This window comes from Lactuca virosa, chromosome 8 (assembly GCF_052849685.1).
Source record: "Lactuca virosa cultivar CGN04683 chromosome 8, Lactuca_virosa_CGN04683_v6, whole genome shotgun sequence".
NCBI lineage: Eukaryota > Viridiplantae > Streptophyta > Magnoliopsida > Asterales > Asteraceae > Lactuca > Lactuca virosa.
Window position 1 is genome coordinate 83,335,603 of NC_136433.1, and position 8,639 is coordinate 83,344,241.

At 34.6% G+C, this 8,639-nt stretch overlaps 1 pseudogene across 1 annotated transcript; it reads left to right on the forward strand.

Moving 5' to 3' along the window:
• The first annotated feature begins 546 nt into the window (after positions 1-546).
• LOC145132091 (disease resistance protein Roq1-like) lies at positions 547-6,987 on the forward strand (annotated as a pseudogene). Its single transcript, XR_013717875.1, has 6 exons — positions 547-697; positions 2,025-2,735; positions 3,114-4,218; positions 4,325-4,525; positions 5,396-6,140; positions 6,210-6,987. The product of XR_013717875.1 is annotated as a disease resistance protein Roq1-like (transcript).
• The last annotated feature ends 1,652 nt before the right edge of the window (positions 6,988-8,639 follow it).

Here is an 8,639-nt window from a genome sequence, read left to right on the forward strand (position 1 = left end):
GCATTAAAAATGTGTTTGAATAAAACGCTAAAATTTTTTTGAAAAAAAAACATCAAAGAAAATATTAGTAAATGTATTCGAATAAAACATCATCTTAAAAAAAAAAAATTGTTTGAGCTAAACGTCAAAATATACAAATGAAAAAATGTAAATAAACATTAAGCAATATATTCGAACAAAAACGAGTCAAAAAAATCTAAAATCTAAAAAATATAAATAATTAAATAAAAAGATAATAAATAATAGACAAAATTACATAAATGATTTCTGTGATTGGAAAAAATTACATAAACGGCCTCTATGACAGGAAGGGTAAATGCGTGTCATTTTAGATTGGATTTAACTGAAAAAACTTAATACCGCTAGCAAAAAAACCACATTTGCAAGACTTTAAAAGCACAAGGATCATCCATGCAAATTCATTGGTTATAAGAACTAGAGTTAGTTGATTTCGTCAAATAAAAGGACTATTTATGCAAATTTGTCGAAAATTTAAGGGTATTATAATTAGTTTCTCATTATTTTCACTCCCTCGTTAATCGATCGGAATAACCGAGAGAAAAGAGTCAAGATACTTAAATCGACCCAAGTCGAAAGAAGAAATTAAGGAAGATATCCTATGGAAATCAAATTATAAGGCTTGCAAAGTAAAAATTAATGCGTGTCTGCTAAAGTTTGGTGTTGCTGGGAATTTGAGGTACGTTCCTGAAACTGATAAATTGATGAATTATAAGTTACCAATAAACAAATGGAAGTGTTAACTATATAAAATGGAAGCGTTAATTAAGTTTTATATAAGTTATTTAGTAAATTTTCTCAAAGAGTTAAAAAAAAATGTCGACCCGGAATGTGAGAAATTTTATTTTGACCTAATTTAGTCAAAGTTGTGAAGTTTCTGAATTAGTGTAGTTAGATGATCAAATTAAGAAATTTGTAAAGTTAATATGCTGTCGTGTATGTTATAAACGAATGGAATTTGTAGGAAAATGACTAATGATGTGTGTATGTGTTGTGGACACAAAGAGAAAATGGAAATAGGGGGATTTATCCGTTGTGCATTGCCGTGTATTTGTTGGGCACTATTTAAATTCGTGTCTTGCTACGTTTAAGTATCAAATACTGGAGAAATTCATTATTAATTTATTAGTACATAACATTAAAGATACTAGTCATTTAATGATTACCCATTGATTTACTGATTACCGATTGCGGTGTTTCAGATCGAGTCTGGTTAGTGATGAAAATACTGGTTTAATTACATGATATGGCTGTGAAAGTTGTAAATTGTGATTTGGTGAGGAAATCTTGAAGGCTATATGTACTACAAGAGATAGATTTTGACATCAAGTTATAAATATATGGACAACATGTTAGCAATGATGTTTAAAATGATTGGAGGATCAGGATGTTAAAGATGTAAGTGGGAGTGGGACTGTTTAGAGGAAATTCAGTATTTTAGTAACCAAGGTGTAAATAGACATGTCCTGATGGGAATTGTTTCTTGATTTTTCATTGAGAAACACTTGGAGTCGGGTTTATAGATAGAGTCTGTCTTTTAAACTACGAAATTAAATACAATAATTTTGATTGAATTAATTATTGAGTGTACCCCATGCATAAAATAGGAGAGGCTGTTCATTATTTTCACTCCATGGTTAGCCAATCTAGAGAATTAAGAGAGAATAGTCAAGCGGTGGAGGAATTGAGGAAAGTAAAGAGTTTAGAAAGGGAGTGGTAATATTTGTTTTCTATTGGGAATTCCTTCAAGTCTTATAAGAAAAATATTAATGTAGAATTAAGAAAAAAACATTAGTTTGTATAATGTGATTCTGTAAAAACTAACTCACGTACCTAAATCAGTTCATGCCTATCTTTAGAATTGTACTTGTATTAGACTTCAAAGGGGTTTTTAAGACCAAAAATTGAAAAAGAAAATGTAATTAAGGATTAGTTATGCGATTTTCTACATGGTAACATATTACTTCAATTATGATTTCTGACAAGATTTTTCTACATGATAACAGGTTTTATTGGAAAGTTGAATATCTCGGTATAAAGTTTATTTATTGAGGTGCTCAAACCATATACATTCTTTCTCAACAAATCAAAACATCCATGGCATCTCCATCATCTTCTCCCTCTGTTCCAGCCTTTTCTTCTCAACCATGGAAATACCATGTTTTTCTTAGCTTTAGAGGAGAAGATACTCGCAAGACTTTTGTGGATCATCTCTACTCAGCTCTTGAACAACAAGGGATCTACACTTACAAGGATGACGAAACACTTCCCCGGGGTGAATCGATAGGTCCATCCCTTGTGAAGGCTATAGAAGAATCACAGATTGCTGTCATCATATTCTCTGAAAACTATGCAGATTCATCATGGTGCTTAGATGAACTTTTATGTATTATGAAATGCAAGGATACTAAAGGTCAAGTCGTTATGCCTATATTTTATGACGTGGATCCCTCTGATGTGCGAAAACAAAAACGAAAATATGGAGAAGCATTTTCAAAACATGAGTTGGAGAACAAAAACAAAGTTAAATCTTGGACACAAACATTTGTGGATAACCCTTGGGGATGGCTCTTTGCACCACGAGAACAAAAACAGAAACACAGAGAATCATGTTCCAAACAGGAGTTGGAGAACAAGAGGAAAGTTGAATCTTGGAGAAAAGCACTTGTGGATGCAAGTAACATTTCTGGATGGGAACCCAAACACATTGCTAATGGGTATTTTTCTTCTTTATCTTTGCACTTTTTATGCTTAAAGTATGTGTGCTCCACATGCCGTTTATGCGTGTACCTTATAAGTTTTTTATACAACTGTTCTGATTATTCTTGATGGTGTTGATAACCGTGATAAAGGATTAACTGGATCAATTAGCTTAAGTTATGATGGACTTCATTGAGTTTTAATTCTAATTCTGTACTTAACATTGCGCTTCATACTACAACAACAATCTTGGATCACTTTTTTCTATTTGAAATTATTTGATGTTTCCCAAGAAAATTGTTACAGACTACTTGTGATATTAACTTTACATTTTTATGTCGTGACTTATGAAAATGTGAACATGTTTTAATTATCCTGGCATATCCAATGTATAGGCATGAAGCGAAGGTTATCAACGAAATTGTTGACACAATTTCACAGAGGTTGCAGCTAGTAACTGCAAGTGCAAATGAGAACCTGATCGGACTAGCAATTCGCATGCAACATTTTAAATCAGATTTACAAATTGGGTCGGGAGGTGTGCGTATGATTGGAATATGGGGGGTTGGGGGTGGTGGTAAGACTACTCTTGCATCTTCTATTTATGATGAAATTTCTAGCAAGTTTGATGGTTGCTGTTTTGTAAAAAATATCCGGGATGAATCAAGCAAGAATGGTTTGGAAAAACTGCAAGAAATAATCCTTTCTAGTGTATTGAAGAAAAAACAAGCGAATGTAATATGGAGAGTTGAGGAAGGAAGACAGGTGATAATGGATAGGTTATGCCATAGAAAGGTCTTGATTGTTCTTGATGATGTCGATCAGCTTGACCAACTAAAAGCATTAGCTGGATCACATAATTGGTTCGGTGAAGGAAGCCGAATAATAATCACAACCCGAGATGTGCATTTATTAAATGCACACAGAGTAAATGTGATGCACAATATTAGGTTATTAAACAATGATGAGGCTATTAAGCTCTTGCGCAAACATGCAAGCCTGGACTATAGACCCATGGAAGCTATTGAAGATTATGAGCAGCTTTCAAAAGAGGTGGTGTCTTATGCTGGTGGGCTTCCATTAGCACTTACAGTTCTTGGTTCTTTTCTGTGTGACAAAAACATTAATGAGTGGAGGAGTGCATTAGCCAGACTGAAAGAGATCCCAAATGATAATATCCTTGAAACGCTAAAAATCAGCTTTGATGGACTTACAAGGGCTGACAAACACTTGTTCCTAGACATCGCATGCTTTTTTAGGTCGGTGAAGAAAGATACAGCAATGGAGATGCTCGATGCTTGTGGTTTTCATTCTGTTATAGGAGTGAAGGTGTTGATACAAAAAGCTCTCATAACTATTTCTGAAGATGGAGAGTTTGATATGCATGATCTGGTGCAAGAAATGGGACACTACATTGTTAGAGGGAAACACCCTAAGAATCCTGAAAAACATAGCAGACTTTGGAGGAAGGAAGATCTTCTAAAAATATGTGCTATGGATGCACAATGGTAATGGGTTAAGCTACATTTCCAACATGTATATAACAAAACACTCTGACTGAAACCCTGACACCATTTTGTTTCTCTTATCACAGGAACTTGACAAGGTTGAAGCAATAAAAGTTGAGAGTGATAGATTGCTAGAAGGACAAGTTCTTCCTCCAATTGCTGCTAACATGAAGAACCTTCGGTATTTGTTCTGGATAGGTGATCCTGCAAATCTATTGCTTAATAACTTCCCACCAAGGGAGCTTTGTTGTCTAATATTGGTTGGTGGCTTGCAAAAACAACTTTGGGAGGGCTGTAAGGTAATTTGTATTGTTTATCTAATTTACATATGAAAACAAAACTGATGCTAAATTATAGACATGAGTAATTCAGAGTAAATTTGAAGTATTCATGGTGTTAATAGCATGGACCTTTACTCTATAAATGTCCTTTGGGTTAATAAGGATTAAAATTTATAAATTATAGACAAAACTGCAAAAATGGTCCCTGTGGTTTTCACTTCATTTGGATAAGGTCCAAAAATCTTTCGACTTGCAAAAATGGTCCTTATTCGAGGGTTTTGTTGTGGATTTGATCCCTAAAATAAAATAAACGGATGTTAAAGTTAGGGACCAAATCCACAACAAAACCTTCGCATACAGACAAATTTTGCAAGTCGAAAGATTTTTGGACTTACCCAAAGAAAAGTGCAAACCACAGGGATCATTTTTGCAGTTTTGTCTAAAATACTACTTGTTTGATATGATATTGACAGATTAGTCATTGTAATCCATAGTGGTTATATATTGCGCATCCTCCATCCAAATATTCTTTTGTTCTAACATAAATACAAGTTTCCTTTTGTTTTTTTGAAAATAAATTAAATACTATATTATTGTTTGGGCGAGATTTTGATCTATTTTTTTGTACTAATAACCATTATAAAATATTGATATCATCGATCTGTGTTCTTTTATTATTTTGTTTTTATCAAGTCATGCTTTTAGATATTTAAACAAGTAATCAAACACTTCAAATGATTTCCATGTATGGATGAAAGGGATTAGTTTTTTGTTTAATGATCTTCTCATATTGAAATAGCATATCACTGAGATGTCTGTCTGCATTTGTGTCCGTTTCTTCCTTAATTGATACATTTTTGACTGGTTTTCACTTGTATACATGAACAGTATCTACCAGCTTTGAGAATCATAGAACTTTATTGTTTGGACCACTTAATCATAACACCAGATTTTGATGGACTGCCAAATCTTGAAAAATTGACGCTTGAAAGCTGCATGCATTTAGAAGAGATTAATCCATCAATTGGGCGCTTGGAAAGCCTTGTTTTACTATCTATTGAACGTTGTGAAAGTTTTAAGATATTTCCACCCATCACCCGGCTAAAGAATCTCAAGACCCTTATTTTCACACAGTGCTACAAACTTTTTAAACCCTCAGAGATCCAACAACAAAACATGGAAAATTTACCACATTTTCATTTGGATAAAGAATTCTGTTTAGAGGAGCCTTGTTTACCTCACAACAACATGAACCACCACATAGGGTCTCTGCTTTTTCACAACCTGCAAGAAGTCGGCTTCTTAAGAAAGTTGGATCTCAGCCAGTGCAATTTGGAAGATGAAGACATAGGTTCTACTGTTTGTGAGTTACCCAACTTGCAAGAACTCAATCTTTCACGAAACAAGTTTTAGTCGCTTGCGGCTTCCTCGGCTCAAATGGCTCAATGTGAGAAACTGCTATGACCTTGTAGAATTGACAGAGCTTCCATCAAGTATAGCTGCTGTTATGGCAGATTATTGCGACTCACTTGAAACCTTGGGTGATATTTCAAACTGTAAATGGTTGTGGAAAGTCTCACTTTGGATAGGGACCAAACTTTGTGGTGACATATTACTAGGCTCCATGCTCCAGGTTTGGCTCTACATACCTTGGCAATTTCAATCTTATTCATATGAATATTGAATGTGTTTTACATGGCAGGGAAATGCTATTGAAGATCACTTTATCAGTGTCCATCTTCCGCATAAGATTTCAAAGGGGTTTGTAAGTAGACTCTTTGGGTGTAACACATGTGCAGTGCATCTTCTACATGATAGGGGGAGCACATTTACGCTGTGTCTTCCACATGATTGGTACAATGATTTTTGTGGGTTCTTAATGTGTGTTGTTACCCGCTATGGACTTAAGAAGATTAATATAATCATCAAACCAGAGCGAGATGATCAAGATCCTCCATTTGAGGTCTCGCAGGAATCTAACGGAGGAGCACTGGAGCATGACACATCATTCATAGGATATGTTTCCTTTAGTTCATTAAAGCGAACTACTTTGCTGAATCCATCGTACAGTATCCTTTCATTTTCCACAACCACCAAGTATTTGAGTTCATTTGCAGCTAAGCTCATTCCTGGGAAAAGTAAACTTGACTCCATGGAAACAACAAAAATCGCAATAGATTGCTCTGAATTTTGGGATGAGGAAGAAGATCATAGTCCGACATTTACGATTAAACAAGATTCAGAGTCTTGTATCAGTATCTTATGGCGACCTTAGGACAACATCTAACAAACCCATACTCATATCTCTCATTATTTTCCGGTTCGTAGTTCGTGTTCTGAATGTTTTCTTTTGCATTATTATTGTTAAATGATTAGTTGTAACACTTACCATTATCAATCTCGCTAAAGTCTATATCAATGTCCATATTCGAAAGAATTGAATTCCATTATGTATACTTATGTTAAAAAGACAAAATTATCCATGCAAAATCTTTTTATATTGAAGCACAATCACATCATCTGCTTGTTGTGTTATACACAGGAGATCAAAGGTCTCCTCAATTGTCTTTTGTTGCCTTGATGTTGGTTGTTCACTGCCTTGTCATTTGCTCTGCGCCCTGTTGCCTCTGTTGTATCATTCGTATGTGGTTTGTTCTCTTTTGTTGGCATGTAACATCTCTCATCCTTGAAATTTCAAACCAATCGACAAAATCACAAACTTGTTTAATAGTCTAATCAAAGGTGAATACAAGCACCCATGTTGTGGGTTCAAAGAAATCACAAATAGAGATCAGATAATCCAAAATTTACTCGCTACATCTCAAATCAAGTGTCATGAATATAGACAACAACAAGGGTCAAGACTCACCAAAAAAAGCGTCTTTAACGTTCATAAATTAGAATCTTTATTGGTTGTTCAACATCACATCAAGATTGCAAAAATCAAACTCTTTCAAAAATCCGACTCATTGGCCTTTTGATTGTGTGATACGGCATGCGCCAGTAATAAAGTGGAGTAGGGAGCAAGTTTAATTTGTTTATGGTAGTTAGGATAAAGTCGTTATCTAGAAGATTGAGTTGTTTTGGGTTTGTTTTTCTAGCAGGACACTATAATATAGTACTTCATTCCTTGTTTAGGATTATGCAGGCAATAAACAAGTTGTACACGACTTTTTGGAGATTTCATGTTCTCGAATTCAGGTAACAATCTTATTAATTGGTATCATAGCAACGAGTTCTGGTATCAAGATGACAAAGTCTAACACAAAAGAAAGCGTTGATTCGGAGGTAGATGTCGCCAAGAGACGTGAGGAGGCCGAACTCATCAGTAAGAAGAACGCACAACAATTTGGGGAGATCTTGCAGACCATCTCCGGCTGGAAGTGGAGAGATGGAAATCGAACAAAGATGATGACCTAGATATCGAATTTGGGTACTTCAAACGGAATTGGAACACCTATTTTGGGATTAGAATTTTGGGTTAAATGGAAAATAAATTACTAAATAAAACAAATAAAAGTTGAAGTTAAATGATGATATAGAAATTATAATGATGGTTGATATAAAATTTGATTAAACAAAAAACATTATTGGACAATTTGGTGAAAAATAACTAGAAGTGTCATATACGTGGAAGTTGGACCGTAAATAGTAAGTTGACCAAGTTGAGAGAGCAACCAGTTTTGTTATAAGTCATGGCGGGGAAGGACTAAGGGTGGTAACTTCCTAAGTTAGAGTTGCAAATATGGGAGTTGGGTTTTTTTTATAGAAAAACATGCGTTCTTAAGGGTAAAAATCAAAACTTAAGAATAAGATGCATCCCTCCTACTCATTTCTTCATATCATAATTTTGAGCAATTGGGAGCTCTCCCCATGGCGACTTTCTAGAATCAAGTATTTCTTCATCAAATTCTTGCTTAAGGAGCAATATCTCAACATGAGATGAGACGGAGATGAAGAAATGACGAATTTGGGTTCCAAAAGGGACCTTTAGGGTTGGAGTTTGAAGTTTAAGTGAGAGATTGAAGTCATCGGGATCATTAGAGGTATAATTTTTTTCCTTGTAAGCTCTATGCTTGAGTTAGGATTTTGAGTGAGAATTTCAAGTCAAATTGAGTAAATTTTGATGCTT